General features: G+C 41.2%; 1 protein-coding gene across 3 annotated transcripts in view; it reads left to right on the top strand.

The window, feature by feature from the left end:
• The window catches only part of LOC139579458 (up-regulator of cell proliferation-like), a 584,460-nt gene that overhangs the window by 400,346 nt on the left and 166,908 nt on the right, over positions 1 to 17,206 (top strand). The window lies entirely within an intron of this gene.

The following is a 17,206-nucleotide window of genomic DNA, read 5'->3' as shown; positions in this document are numbered from 1 at the left end:
ACACTACTATAACAGGTCAGTTATCTGGTGATAGTATAGTGTTCTGACATCTACACTACTATAACATGTCAGTTATCTGGTGATAGTATAGTTCTGACATCTACACTAATATAACAGGTCAGTTATCTGGTGATAGTATAGTGTTCTGACATCTACACTAATATAACAGGTCAGTTATCTGGTGATAGTATAGTGTTCTGACATCTACACTACTATAACAGGTCAGTTATCTGGTGATAGTATAGTGTTCTGATATCTACACTACTATAACAGGTCAGTTATCTGGTGATAGTATAGTGTTCTGACATCTACACTACTATAACAGGTCAGTTATCTGGTGATAGTATAGTTCTGACATCTACACTACTATTACAGGTCAGTTATCTGGTGATAGTGTTCTGACATCTACACTACTATAACAGGTCAGTTATCTGGTGATAGTATAGTTCTGACATCTACACTACTATAACAGGTCAGTTATCTGGTGATAGTGTTCTGACATCTACACTACTATAACAGGTCAGTTATCTGGTGATAGTATAGTGTTCTGACATCTACACTACTATAACAGGTCAGTTATCTGGTGATAGTGTTCTGACATCTACACTACTATACCAGGTCAGTTATCTGGTGATAGTATAGTGTTCTGACATCTACACTACTATAACAGGTCAGTTATCTGGTGATAGTCTAGTGTTCTGACATCTACACTACTATAACAGGTCAGTTATCTGGTGATAGTATAGTGTCCTGACATCTACACTACTATAACAGGTCAGTTATCTGGTGATAGTATAGTGTTCTGACATCTACACTACTATAACAGGTCAGTTATCTGGTGATAGTATAGTGTCCTGACATCTACATTACTATAACAGGTCAGTTATCTGGTGATAGTATAGTATTCTGTCATCTACACTACTATAACAGGTCAGTTATCTGGTGATAGTATAGTATTCTGTCATCTACACTACTATAACAGGTCAGTTATCTGGTGATATTATAGTGTTCTGACATCTACACTACTATAACAGGTCAGTTATCTGGTGATAATATAGTGTTCTGACATCTACACTACTATAACAGGTCAGTTATCTGGTGATAGTGTTCTGCCATCTACACTACTATAACAGGTCAGTTATCTGGTGATAGCATAGTGTTCTGACATCTACACTACTATAACAGGTCAGTTATCTGGTGATAGTGTTCTGACATCTACACTACTATAACAGGTCAGTTATCTGGTGATAGTATAGTGTTCTGACATCTACACTACTATAACAGGTCAGTTATCTGGTGATAGTATGGTGTTCTGACTTCTACACTACTATAATAGGTCAGTTATCTGGTGATTGTATAGTTCTGACATCTACACTACTATAGCAGGTCAGTTATCTGCTGATACTATAGTGTTTTGACATCTACACTACTATAACAGGTCAGTTATCTGGTGATAGTGTTCTGACATCTACACTACTATAACAGGTCAGTTATCTGGTGATAGTATAGTGTTCTGACATCTACACTACTATAACAGGTCAGTTATCTGGTGATAGTATAGTATTCTGACATCTACACTACTATAACAGGTCAGTTATCTGGTGATAGTATAGTGTTCTGTCATCTACACTACTATAACAGGTCAGTTATCTGGTGATAGTATAGTGTTCTGACATCTACACTACTATAACAGGTAATTTATCTGGTGATAGTATAGTGTTCTGACATCTACACTACTATAACAGGTCAGTTATCCGGTAATAGTATAGTTCTGACATCTACACTACTATAACAGGTCAGTTATCTGGTGATAGTATAGTGTTCTGACATCTACACTACTATAACATGTCAGTTATCTGGTGATAGTATAGTGTTCTGAAATCTACACTACTATAACAGGTCAGTTATCTGGTGATAGTATAGTGTTCTGACATCTACACTACTATAACAGGTCAGTTATCTGGTGATAGTATAGTGTTCTGACATCTACACTACTATAACAGGTCAGTTATCTGGTTATAGCATAATGTTCTGACATCTACACTACTATAACAGGTCAGTTATCTGGTGATAGTATAGTGTTCTGACATCTACACTACTATAACAGGTCAGTTATCTGGTGATAGTATAGTGTCCTGACATCTACACTACTATAACAGGTCAATTATCTGGTGATAGTATAGTGTTCTGACATCTACACTACTATAACAGGTCAGTTATCTGGTGATAGTATAGTGTTCTGACATCTACACTACTATAACAGGTCAGTTATCCGGTAATAGTATAGTTCTGACATCTACACTACTATAACAGGTCAGTTATCTGGTGATAGTATAGTGTTCTGACATCTACACTACTATAACAGGTCAGTTGTCTGGTGATAGTGTTCTGACATCTACACTACTATAACAGGTCAGTTATCTGGTGATAGTATAGTTCTGACATCTACACTAATATAACAGGTCAGTTATCTGGTGATAGTATAGTGTTCTGACATCTACACTACTATAACAGGTCAGTTATCTGGTGATAGTATAGTGTTCTGACATCTACACTACTAGAACAGGTCAGTTATCCGGTAATAGTATAGTTCTGACATCTACACTACTATAACAGGTCAGTTATCTGGTGATAGTATAGTGTTCTGACATCTACACTACTATAACAGGTCAGTTATCCGGTGATAGTATAGTTCTGACATCTACACTACTATAACAGGTCAGTTATCTGGTGATAGTGTTCTGACATCTACACTGCTATAACAGGTCAGTTATCTGGTGATAGTATAGTGTTCTGACATCTACACTACTATAACAGGTCAGTTATCTGGTGATAGTATAGTGTTCTGACATCTACACTGCTATAACAGGTCAGTTATCTGGTGAATGTATAGTGTCCTGACATCTACACTACTATAACAGGTCAGTTATCTGGTGATAGTATAGTGTTCTGACATCTACACTACTATAACAGGTCAGTTATCCGGTAATAGTATAGTTCTGACATCTACACTACTATAACAGGTCAGTTATCTGGTGATAGTATAGTGTTCTGACATCTACACTACTATAACAGGTCAGTTATCTGGTGATAGTATAGTTCTGACATCTACACTACTATAACAGGTCAGTTATCTAGTGATAGTATAGTGTTCTGACATCTACACTACTATAACAGGTCAGTTATCTGGTGATTGTATAGTTCTGACGTCTACACTACTATAAAAGGTCAGTTATCTGGTGATAGTATAGTTCTGACATCTACACTACTATAACAGGTCAGTTTTCTGGTGATTGTATAGTTCTGACATCTACACTACTATAAAAGGTCAGTTATCTAGTGATAGTATAGTGTTCTGACATCTACACTACTATAACAGGTCAGTTATCTGGTGATTGTATAGTTCTGACATCTACACTACTATAAAAGGTCAGTTATCTGGTGATTGTATAGTTCTGACATCTACACTACTATAACAGGTCAGTTATCTGGTGATAGTATAGTGTTCTGACATCTACACTACTATAACAGGTCAGTTATCTGGTGATAGTATAGTGTTCTGACATCTACACTACTATAACAGGTCAGTTATCTAGTGATAGTATAGTGTTCTGACATCTACACTACTATGACAGGTCCGTTATCTGGTGATAGTATAGTGTTCTGACATCTACACTACTATAACAGGTCAGTTATCTGGTGATAGTATAGTTCTGACATCTACACTACTATAACAGGTCAGTTATCTGGTGATAGTATAGTGTTCTGACATCTACACTACTATAACAGGTCAGTTATCTGGTGATAGTATAGTTCTGACATCTACACTACTATAACAGGTCAGTTATCTGGTGATAGTATAGTGTTCTGACATCTACACTACTATAACAGGTCAGTTATCTGGTGATAGTATAGTGTCCTGACATCTACACTACTATAACAGGTCAGTCATCTGGTGATAGTAATGTGTTCTGACATCTACACTACTATAACAGGTCAGTTATCTGGTGATAGTATAGTGTTCTGACATCTACACTACTATAACAGGTCAGTTATCTGGTGATAGTATAGTGTTCTGACATCTACACTACTATAACAGATCAGTTATCAGTTGATTGTGCGTCTGGTTCCCACAGACCCAGTTGATTGTGCGTCTGGTTCCCACAGACCCAGTTGATTGTGCGTCTGGTTCCCACAGACCCAGTTGATTGTGCGTCTGGCTCCCACAGACCCAGTTGATTGTGCGTCTGGTTCCCACAGACCCAGTTGATTGTGTGTCTGGTTCTCACAGACCCAGTTGATTGTGCATCTGGTTCTCACAGACCCAGTTGATTGTGCGTCTGGCTCCCACAGACCCAGTTGATTGTGCGTCTGGTTCCCACAGACCCAGTTCATTGTGCGACCATAGCACAGTCCTCTATGCCAAATAAGTTGTTTAAAATTACACTGAATTACTGATTAATATTATGTCGACTATTCATAAATAGTGTACATAATATGAATACATTAGTATTTTGTTATTTGTAAACATTTATAAAGCATTTCTAAACGTTATAACTATTACATTTCCTAAACATTTATAATTAATTTACATTTATAAATGGCCTATTCATGAGTGTTGTTATGAAGTGTAACCAAATCATATGGTTGAACAACACAGAGACCAGGTGGTCAACTCACTGGGTAGTAAGATGTCCCATCAACCCACTGCCAAACTCTCTCTGTATATCTGTCATGAAATAGTAAGATGTCCCATCAACCCACTGCCAAACTCCCTCTGTATATCTGTCATGAGGTAGTAAGATGTCTTATCAACCCACTGCCAAACTCTCTCTGTATATCTGTCATGAAGTAGTAAGATGTCCCATCAACCCACTGCCAAACTCCCTCTGTATATCTGTCATGAGGTAGTAAGATGTCTTATCAACCCACTGCCAAACTCTCTCTGTATATCTGTCATGAGGTAGTAAGATGTCTTATCAACCCACTGCCAAACTCTCTCTGTATATCTGTCATGAAGTAGTAAGATGTCTTATCAACCCACTGCCAAACTCTCCCTGTATATCTGTCATGGAGTAGTAAGATGTCCCATCAACCCACTGCCAAACTCTCTCTGTATATCTGTCATGAAGTAGTAAGATGTCCCATCAACCCATTGCCAAACTCTCTCTGTATATCTGTCATGAATTAGTAACATGTCCCATCAACCCACTGCCAAACTCTCTCTGTATATCTGTCATGAAGTAGTAAGATGTCCCATCAACCCACTGCCAAACTCTCTCTGTATATCTGTCATGAAGTAGTAAGATGTCCCATCAACCCACTGCCAAACTCTCTCTGTATATCTGTCATGAACTAGTAACATGTCCCATCAACCCACTGCCAAACTCTCTCTGTATATCTGTCATGAACTAGTAACATGTCCCATCAACCCACTCCCAAACTCTCTCTGTATATCTGTCATGGAGTAGTAAGATGTCCCATTAACCCACTGCCAAACTCCCTCTGTGTAACTGTCATGAAGTAGTAAGGTGTCCCATCAACCCACTGCCAAACTCTCTCTGTATATCTGTCATGAAGTAGTAAGATGTCCCATCAACCCACTGCCAAACTCCCTCTGTATATCTGTCATGAAGTAGTAAGATGTCCCATTAACCCACTGCCAAACTCCCTCTGTATATCTGTCATGAGGTAGTAAGATGTCTTATCAACCCACTGCCAAACTCTCTCTGTATATCTGTCATGAAGTAGTAAGGTGTCCCATCAACCCATTGCCAAACTCTCTCTGTATATCTGTCATGAACTAGTAAGATGTCCCATCAACCCACTGCCAAACTCTCTCTGTATATCTGTCATGAACTAGTAAGATGTCAAATCAACCCACTGCCAAACTCCCTCTGTATATCTGTCATGAAGTAGTAAGATGTCCCATCAACCCACTGCCAAACTCTCTCTGTATATCTGTCATGAAGTAGTAAGGTGTCTTATCAACCCACTGCCAAACTCTCTCTGTATATCTGTCATGAACTAGTAAGATGTCCCATCAACCCACTGCCAAACTCTCTCTGTATATCTGTCATGGACTAGTAAGATGTCCCATCAACCCACTGCCAAACTCCCTCTGTATATCTGTCATGAAGTAGTAAGGTGTCCCATCAACCCACTGCCAAACTCTCTCTGTATATCTGTCATGAACTAGTAAGATGTCCCATCAACCCACTGCCAAACTCCCTCTGTATATCTGTCATGAGGTAGTAAGATGTCTTATCAACCCACTGCCAAACTCTCTCTGTATATCTGTCATGAACTAGTAACATGTCCCATCAACCCACTGCCAAACTCTCTCTGTATATCTGTCATGAAGTAGTAAGATGTCCCATCAACCCACTGCCAAACTCCCTCTGTATATCTGTCATGAAGTAGTAAGGTGTCCCATCAACCCACTGCCAAACTCCCTCTGTATATCTGTCATGAAGTAGTAAGATGTCCCATCAACCCACTGCCAAACTCCCTCTGTGTAACTGTCATGAAGTAGTAAGGTGTCCCATTAACCCACTGCCAAACTCTCTCTGTATATCTGTCATGAAGTAGTAAGATGTCCCATCAACCCACTGCCAAACTCCCTCTGTATATCTGTCATGAAGTAGTAAGGTGTCCCATCAACCCACTGCCAAACTCCCTCTGTATATCTGTCATGAAGTAGTAAGATGTCCCATCAACCCACTGCCAAACTCCCTCTGTATATCTGTCATGAAGTAGTGAGATGGCCCATCAACCCACTGCCAAACTCTCTCTGTATATCTGTCATGAACTAGTAAGATGTCTTATCAACCCACTGCCAAACTCTCTCTGTATATCTGTCATGAAGTAGTAAGATGTCCCATCAACCCACTGCCAAACTCTCTCTGTATATCTGTCATGAAGTAGTAAGGTGTCCCATCAACCCACTGCCAAACTCTCTCTGTATATCTGTCATGAAGTAGTAAGATGTCCCATCAACCCACTGCCAAACTCTCTCTGTATATCTGTCATGAAGTAGTAAGATGTCCCATCAACCCACTGCCAACCTCTCTCTGTATATCTGTCATGAACTAGTAACATGTCCCATCAACCCACTGCCAAACTCTCTCTGTATATCTGTCATGAAGTAGTAAGATGTCCCATCAACCCACTGCCAAACTCCCTCTGTATATCTGTCATGAAGTAGTAAGGTGTCCCATCAACCCACTGCCAAACTCCCTCTGTATATCTGTCATGAAGTAGTAAGATGTCCCATCAACCCACTGCCAAACTCCCTCTGTATATCTGTCATGAAGTAGTAAGATGTCCCATCAACCCACTGCCAAACTCTCTCTGTATATCTGTCATGAACTAGTAAGATGTCTTATCAACCCACTGCCAAACTCTCTCTGTATATCTGTCATGAAGTAGTAAGATGTCCCATCAACCCACTGCCAAACTCTCTCTGTATATCTGTCATGAAGTAGTAAGGTGTCCCATCAACCCACTGCCAAACTCTCTCTGTATATCTGTCATGAAGTAGTAAGATGTCCCATCAACCCACTGCCAAACTCTCTCTGTATATCTGTCATGAAGTAGTAAGATGTCCCATCAACCCACTGCCAAACTCTCTCTGTATATCTGTCATGAAGTAGTAAGGTGTCTTATCAACCCACTGCCAAACTCTCTCTGTATATCTGTCATGAACTAGTAGGATGTCCCATCAACCCACTGCCAAACTCTCTCTGTATATCTGTCATGGACTAGTAAGATGTCCCATCAACCCACTGCCAAACTCTCTCTGTATATCTGTCATGAAGTAGTAAGATGTCCCATCAACCCACTGCCAAACTCTCTCTGTATATCTGTCATGAAGTAGTAAGATGTCCCATCAACCCACTGCCAACCTCTCTCTGTATATCTGTCATGAACTAGTAACATGTCCCATCAACCCACTGCCAAACTCTCTCTGTATATCTGTCATGAAGTAGTAAGATGTCCCATCAACCCACTGCCAAACTCCCTCTGTATATCTGTCATGAAGTAGTAAGGTGTCCCATCAACCCACTGCCAAACTCCCTCTGTATATCTGTCATGAAGTAGTAAGATGTCCCATCAACCCACTGCCAAACTCCCTCTGTATATCTGTCATGAAGTAGTAAGATGTCCCATCAACCCACTGCCAAACTCTCTCTGTATATCTGTCATGAACTAGTAAGATGTCTTATCAACCCACTGCCAAACTCTCTCTGTATATCTGTCATGAAGTAGTAAGATGTCCCATCAACCCACTGCCAAACTCTCTCTGTATATCTGTCATGAAGTAGTAAGGTGTCCCATCAACCCACTGCCAAACTCTCTCTGTATATCTGTCATGAAGTAGTAAGATGTCCCATCAACCCACTGCCAAACTCCCTCTGTATATCTGTCATGAGGTAGTAAGATGTCTTATCAACCCACTGCCAAACTCTCTCTGTATATCTGTCATGAACTAGTAACATGTCCCATCAACCCACTGCCAAACTCTCTCTGTATATCTGTCATGAAGTAGTAAGATGTCCCATCAACCCGCTGCCAAACTCCCTCTGTATATCTGTCATGAAGTAGTAAGGTGTCCCATCAACCCACTGCCAAACTCCCTCTGTATATCTGTCATGAAGTAGTAAGATGTCCCATCAACCCACTGCCAAACTCCCTCTGTGTAACTGTCATGAAGTAGTAAGGTGTCCCATTAACCCACTGCCAAACTCTCTCTGTATATCTGTCATGAAGTAGTAAGATGTCCCATCAACCCACTGCCAAACTCCCTCTGTATATCTGTCATGAAGTAGTAAGGTGTCCCATCAACCCACTGCCAAACTCCCTCTGTATATCTGTCATGAAGTAGTAAGATGTCCCATCAACCCACTGCCAAACTCCCTCTGTATATCTGTCATGAAGTAGTGAGATGGCCCATCAACCCACTGCCAAACTCTCTCTGTATATCTGTCATGAACTAGTAAGATGTCTTATCAACCCACTGCCAAACTCTCTCTGTATATCTGTCATGAAGTAGTAAGATGTCCCATCAACCCACTGCCAAACTCTCTCTGTATATCTGTCATGAAGTAGTAAGGTGTCCCATCAACCCACTGCCAAACTCTCTCTGTATATCTGTCATGAAGTAGTAAGATGTCCCATCAACCCACTGCCAAACTCTCTCTGTATATCTGTCATGAAGTAGTAAGATGTCCCATCAACCCACTGCCAACCTCTCTCTGTATATCTGTCATGAACTAGTAACATGTCCCATCAACCCACTGCCAAACTCTCTCTGTATATCTGTCATGAAGTAGTAAGATGTCCCATCAACCCACTGCCAAACTCCCTCTGTATATCTGTCATGAAGTAGTAAGGTGTCCCATCAACCCACTGCCAAACTCCCTCTGTATATCTGTCATGAAGTAGTAAGATGTCCCATCAACCCACTGCCAAACTCCCTCTGTATATCTGTCATGAAGTAGTAAGATGTCCCATCAACCCACTGCCAAACTCTCTCTGTATATCTGTCATGAACTAGTAAGATGTCTTATCAACCCACTGCCAAACTCTCTCTGTATATCTGTCATGAAGTAGTAAGATGTCCCATCAACCCACTGCCAAACTCTCTCTGTATATCTGTCATGAAGTAGTAAGGTGTCCCATCAACCCACTGCCAAACTCTCTCTGTATATCTGTCATGAAGTAGTAAGATGTCCCATCAACCCACTGCCAAACTCTCTCTGTATATCTGTCATGAAGTAGTAAGATGTCCCATCAACCCACTGCCAAACTCTCTCTGTATATCTGTCATGAAGTAGTAAGGTGTCTTATCAACCCACTGCCAAACTCTCTCTGTATATCTGTCATGAACTAGTAGGATGTCCCATCAACCCACTGCCAAACTCTCTCTGTATATCTGTCATGGACTAGTAAGATGTCCCATCAACCCACTGCCAAACTCTCTCTGTATATCTGTCATGAAGTAGTAAGATGTCCCATCAACCCACTGCCAAACTCTCTCTGTATATCTGTCATGAAGTAGTAAGATGTCCCATCAACCCACTGCCAACCTCTCTCTGTATATCTGTCATGAACTAGTAACATGTCCCATCAACCCACTGCCAAACTCTCTCTGTATATCTGTCATGAAGTAGTAAGATGTCCCATCAACCCACTGCCAAACTCCCTCTGTATATCTGTCATGAAGTAGTAAGGTGTCCCATCAACCCACTGCCAAACTCCCTCTGTATATCTGTCATGAAGTAGTAAGATGTCCCATCAACCCACTGCCAAACTCCCTCTGTATATCTGTCATGAAATAGTAAGATGTCCCATCAACCCACTGCCAAACTCTCTCTGTATATCTGTCATGAACTAGTAAGATGTCTTATCAACCCACTGCCAAACTCTCTCTGTATATCTGTCATGAAGTAGTAAGATGTCCCATCAACCCACTGCCAAACTCTCTCTGTATATCTGTCATGAAGTAGTAAGGTGTCCCATCAACCCACTGCCAAACTCTCTCTGTATATCTGTCATGAAGTAGTAAGATGTCCCATCAACCCACTGCCAAACTCTCTCTGTATATCTGTCATGAAGTAGTAAGATGTCCCATCAACCCACTGCCAAACTCTCTCTGTATATCTGTCATGAAGTAGTAAGGTGTCTTATCAACCCACTGCCAAACTCTCTCTGTATATCTGTCATGAACTAGTAGGATGTCCCATCAACCCACTGCCAAACTCTCTCTGTATATCTGTCATGGACTAGTAAGATGTCCCATCAACCCACTGCCAAACTCTCTCTGTATATCTGTCATGAAGTAGTAAGATGTCCCATCAACCCACTGCCAAACTCTCTCTGTATATCTGTCATGAAGTAGTAAGATGTCCCATCAACCCACTGCCAACCTCTCTCTGTATATCTGTCATGAACTAGTAACATGTCCCATCAACCCACTGCCAAACTCTCTCTGTATATCTGTCATGAAGTAGTAAGATGTCCCATCAACCCACTGCCAAACTCCCTCTGTATATCTGTCATGAAGTAGTAAGGTGTCCCATCAACCCACTGCCAAACTCCCTCTGTATATCTGTCATGAAGTAGTAAGATGTCCCATCAACCCACTGCCAAACTCCCTCTGTATATCTGTCATGAAATAGTAAGATGTCCCATCAACCCACTGCCAAACTCTCTCTGTATATCTGTCATGAACTAGTAAGATGTCTTATCAACCCACTGCCAAACTCTCTCTGTATATCTGTCATGAAGTAGTAAGATGTCCCATCAACCCACTGCCAAACTCTCTCTGTATATCTGTCATGAAGTAGTAAGGTGTCCCATCAACCCACTGCCAAACTCTCTCTGTATATCTGTCATGAAGTAGTAAGATGTCCCATCAACCCACTGCCAAACTCTCTCTGTATATCTGTCATGAAGTAGTAAGATGTCCCATCAACCCACTGCCAAACTCTCTCTGTATATCTGTCATGAAGTAGTAAGGTGTCTTATCAACCCACTGCCAAACTCTCTCTGTATATCTGTCATGAACTAGTAGGATGTCCCATCAACCCACTGCCAAACTCTCTCTGTATATCTGTCATGGACTAGTAAGATGTCCCATCAACCCACTGCCAAACTCCCTCTGTATATCTGTCATGAAGTAGTAAGGTGTCCCATCAACCCACTGCCAAACTCTCTCTGTATATCTGTCATGAACTAGTAAGATGTCTTATCAACCCACTGCCAAACTCTCTCTGTATATCTGTCATGAAGTAGTAAGATGTCCCATCAACCCACTGCCAAACTCTCTCTGTATATCTGTCATGAAGTAGTAAGGTGTCCCATCAACCCACTGCCAAACTCTCTCTGTATATCTGTCATGAAGTAGTAAGATGTCCCATCAACCCACTGCCAAACTCTCTCTGTATATCTGTCATGAAGTAGTAAGATGTCCCATCAACCCACTGCCAACCTCTCTCTGTATATCTGTCATGAACTAGTAACATGTCCCATCAACCCACTGCCAAACTCTCTCTGTATATCTGTCATGAAGTAGTAAGATGTCCCATCAACCCACTGCCAAACTCCCTCTGTATATCTGTCATGAAGTAGTAAGGTGTCCCATCAACCCACTGCCAAACTCCCTCTGTATATCTGTCATGAAGTAGTAAGATGTCCCATCAACCCACTGCCAAACTCCCTCTGTATATCTGTCATGAAGTAGTAAGATGTCCCATCAACCCACTGCCAAACTCTCTCTGTATATCTGTCATGAACTAGTAAGATGTCTTATCAACCCACTGCCAAACTCTCTCTGTATATCTGTCATGAAGTAGTAAGATGTCCCATCAACCCACTGCCAAACTCTCTCTGTATATCTGTCATGAAGTAGTAAGGTGTCCCATCAACCCACTGCCAAACTCTCTCTGTATATCTGTCATGAAGTAGTAAGATGTCCCATCAACCCACTGCCAAACTCTCTCTGTATATCTGTCATGAAGTAGTAAGATGTCCCATCAACCCACTGCCAAACTCTCTCTGTATATCTGTCATGAAGTAGTAAGGTGTCTTATCAACCCACTGCCAAACTCTCTCTGTATATCTGTCATGAACTAGTAGGATGTCCCATCAACCCACTGCCAAACTCTCTCTGTATATCTGTCATGGACTAGTAAGATGTCCCATCAACCCACTGCCAAACTCCCTCTGTATATCTGTCATGAAGTAGTAAGGTGTCCCATCAACCCACTGCCAAACTCCCTCTGTATATCTGTCATGAAGTAGTAAGATGTCCCATCAACCCACTGCCAAACTCCCTCTGTGTAACTGTCATGAAGTAGTAAGGTGTCCCATTAACCCACTGCCAAACTCTCTCTGTATATCTGTCATGAAGTAGTAAGATGTCCCATCAACCCACTGCCAAACTCCCTCTGTATATCTGTCATGAAGTAGTAAGGTGTCCCATCAACCCACTGTCAAACTCCCTCTGTATATCTGTCATGAAGTAGTAAGATGTCCCATCAACCCACTGCCAAACTCCCTCTGTATATCTGTCATGAAGTAGTGAGATGTCCCATCAACCCACTGCCAAACTCTCTCTGTATATCTGTCATGAACTAGTAAGATGTCTTATCAACCCACTGCCAAACTCTCTCTGTATATCTGTCATGAAGTAGTAAGATGTCCCATCAACCCACTGCCAAACTCTCTCTGTATATCTGTCATGAAGTAGTAAGGTGTCCCATCAACCCACTGCCAAACTCTCTCTGTATATCTGTCATGAAGTAGTAAGATGTCCCATCAACCCACTGCCAAACTCTCTCTGTATATCTGTCATGAAGTAGTAAGATGTCCCATCAACCCACTGCCAACCTCTCTCTGTATATCTGTCATGAACTAGTAACATGTCCCATCAACCCACTGCCAAACTCTCTCTGTATATCTGTCATGAAGTAGTAAGATGTCCCATCAACCCACTGCCAAACTCCCTCTGTATATCTGTCATGAAGTAGTAAGGTGTCCCATCAACCCACTGCCAAACTCCCTCTGTATATCTGTCATGAAGTAGTAAGATGTCCCATCAACCCACTGCCAAACTCTCTCTGTATATCTGTCATGAAGCAGTAAGGTGTCCCATCAACCCACTGCCAAACTCTCTCTGTATATCTGTCATGAAGTAGTAAGATGTCCCATCAACCCACTGCCAAACTCTCTCTGTATATCTGTCATGAAGTAGTAAGATGTCCCATCAACCCACTGCCAAACTCTCTCTGTATATCTGTCATGAAGTAGTAAGGTGTCTTATCAACCCACTGCCAAACTCTCTCTGTATATCTGTCATGAACTAGTAGGATGTCCCATCAACCCACTGCCAAACTCTCTCTGTATATCTGTCATGGACTAGTAAGATGTCCCATCAACCCACTGCCAAACTCCCTCTGTATATCTGTCATGAAGTAGTAAGGTGTCCCATCAACCCACTGCCAAACTCCCTCTGTATATCTGTCATGAAGTAGTAAGATGTCCCATCAACCCACTGCCAAACTCCCTCTGTGTAACTGTCATGAAGTAGTAAGGTGTCCCATTAACCCACTGCCAAACTCTCTCTGTATATCTGTCATGAAGTAGTAAGATGTCCCATCAACCCACTGCCAAACTCCCTCTGTATATCTGTCATGAAGTAGTAAGGTGTCCCATCAACCCACTGTCAAACTCCCTCTGTATATCTGTCATGAAGTAGTAAGATGTCCCATCAACCCACTGCCAAACTCCCTCTGTATATCTGTCATGAAGTAGTGAGATGTCCCATCAACCCACTGCCAAACTCTCTCTGTATATCTGTCATGAACTAGTAAGATGTCTTATCAACCCACTGCCAAACTCTCTCTGTATATCTGTCATGAAGTAGTAAGATGTCCCATCAACCCACTGCCAAACTCTCTCTGTATATCTGTCATGAAGTAGTAAGGTGTCCCATCAACCCACTGCCAAACTCTCTCTGTATATCTGTCATGAAGTAGTAAGATGTCCCATCAACCCACTGCCAAACTCTCTCTGTATATCTGTCATGAAGTAGTAAGATGTCCCATCAACCCACTGCCAACCTCTCTCTGTATATCTGTCATGAACTAGTAACATGTCCCATCAACCCACTGCCAAACTCTCTCTGTATATCTGTCATGAAGTAGTAAGATGTCCCATCAACCCACTGCCAAACTCCCTCTGTATATCTGTCATGAAGTAGTAAGGTGTCCCATCAACCCACTGCCAAACTCCCTCTGTATATCTGTCATGAAGTAGTAAGATGTCCCATCAACCCACTGCCAAACTCCCTCTGTATATCTGTCATGAAGTAGTAAGATGTCCCATCAACCCACTGCCAAACTCTCTCTGTATATCTGTCATGAACTAGTAAGATGTCTTATCAACCCACTGCCAAACTCTCTCTGTATATCTGTCATGAAGTAGTAAGATGTCCCATCAACCCACTGCCAAACTCTCTCTGTATATCTGTCATGAAGTAGTAAGGTGTCCCATCAACCCACTGCCAAACTCTCTCTGTATATCTGTCATGAAGTAGTAAGATGTCCCATCAACCCACTGCCAAACTCTCTCTGTATATCTGTCATGAAGTAGTAAGATGTCCCATCAACCCACTGCCAAACTCTCTCTGTATATCTGTCATGAACTAGTAAGATGTCCCATCAACCCACTGCCAAACTCTCTCTGTATATCTGTCATGAAGTAGTAAGATGTCCCATCAACCCACTGCCAAACTCTCTCTGTATATCTGTCATGAACTAGTAAGATGTCTTATCAACCCACTGCCAAACTCCCTCTGTATATCTGTCATAAACTAGTAAGATGTCCCTTCAACCCACTGCCAAACTCTCTCTATATATCTGTCATGAAGTAGTAAGATGTCCCATCAACCCACTGCCAAACTCTCTCTGTATATCTGTCATGAACTAGTAAGATGTCCCATCAACCCACTGCCAAACTCCCTCTGTATATCTGTCATGAAGTAGTAAGATGTCCCATCAACCCACTGCCAAAATCTCTCTGTATATCTGTCATGAAGTAGTAAGATGTCCCATCAACCCACTGCCAAACTCTCTCTGTATATCTGTCATGAAGTAGTAAGATGTCCCATCAACCCACTGCCAAACTCCCTCTGTATATCTGTCATGAAGTAGTAAGATGTCCCATCAACCCACTGCCAAACTCCCTCTGCACGGCTGTCATGAAGTCCCATCCAGACTTCCCTTCTCATGCCATGGATAAATACCTCTCATTTGGGACAAGGAAAATATCACACATTTAATTAACAACCTTCAGAACTACTTAAAAAAAAACATCTGCCACATTCAATCATATTCTATCCAATGCATTTAGTAGTTGTCACAACTCACAAAAATAAACATTTGATATGGGATACAGTTAGATGAATTTAGTTCTTATGTGTTCATTAACCAATTCAATTACAACCCTCTGTCCGTTTCTAAGAATTTGTAAGGTTCCTATTTGCATAAAATGGACAGAGACCAGCCACCAAAATTAGCTAATAGCGTTTATTCTCGAGAGCTCTGTCATAATACCATGTACATTGGTTTATATACCTCACATTTCGTCATAAATGTCCCTCCTCCTCTCAGATACAATGGCAACATAGTTCACCAGTCTTCTCACACTGTCTGCCACCTGTTAAACAATCTACTACAAGCCCAAGGTCTCTCCCCTCCTTGGGTGGGGACAGAATGTCCTGTAAGGAACACAGTTTTCCAGCCGGTCTGACGATAGCTCCATTCGTTTCTAACAAGGAACAGAAAGTCCTTGTTCAAATTCTTGACTAAAACTACACACATTATATTCAGTATTATGATTATAATAAGATGCAGACATTCATACAGTGACAGAGTAGTATTCTGTTTAGTTATAGTTCTACGTTAAATGTACACATCATTTAGTCATTATTCATAAAAAAAACATAACAGATACATTGATATGATGTTAGGAATGGAGGTAGATACGTGGATTATGCCAGGGAAACAGGTTGCATGTAAATTTTATCTCCATTCTCCTGTAGTGTGCACTTTTTCACTTCCCTTCATGGATTTGAAAGGAAATGACTGGTCTATGGAAACTCCCTCCATGCCTACACCAATCCAATGGTTTTACATTTGTGGGGAGTAGTGACCGAGTTTTCACTTCAGGAGGGAGAGATGATGGAGACAAAACCATGGTCTATTTCCACTATCAACATCCTGCCACTAGGGGGCAGCAAGAGCCAGGTTTTTGGAGAATTGAGTCTCTCCTCACTCAGAATGAAATATAATACTTGAAATGTAATACAGCCATTAAACAACTAGATTCACTTGCTAAATAATATCTGCTTTTCAAAACAGTTGAAAGGAGTGGGAGTGGGCCTTTAAAATGTACACAGTAACATTCACTCTCTGTCTTAAAGTGGCAGAAAAGTGTCTTGTCCTTCTAGATTCCATGTTAATATCAGATATAGTATAAAACAGAGAGGTGTCTTGTCCTTCTAGATTCCATGTTAATATTAGATAAAGTATAAAACAGAGAGGTGTCTTGTCCTTCTAGATTCCATGTTAATATTAGATAAAGTATGAAACAGAGAGGTGTCTTTTCCTTCTAGATTCCATGTTAATATTAGTCAAAA

This window comes from Salvelinus alpinus, chromosome 6 (genome assembly GCF_045679555.1).
Source record: "Salvelinus alpinus chromosome 6, SLU_Salpinus.1, whole genome shotgun sequence".
NCBI lineage: Eukaryota > Metazoa > Chordata > Actinopteri > Salmoniformes > Salmonidae > Salvelinus > Salvelinus alpinus.
This window is presented reverse-complemented; position numbering and strand designations above follow the sequence as displayed.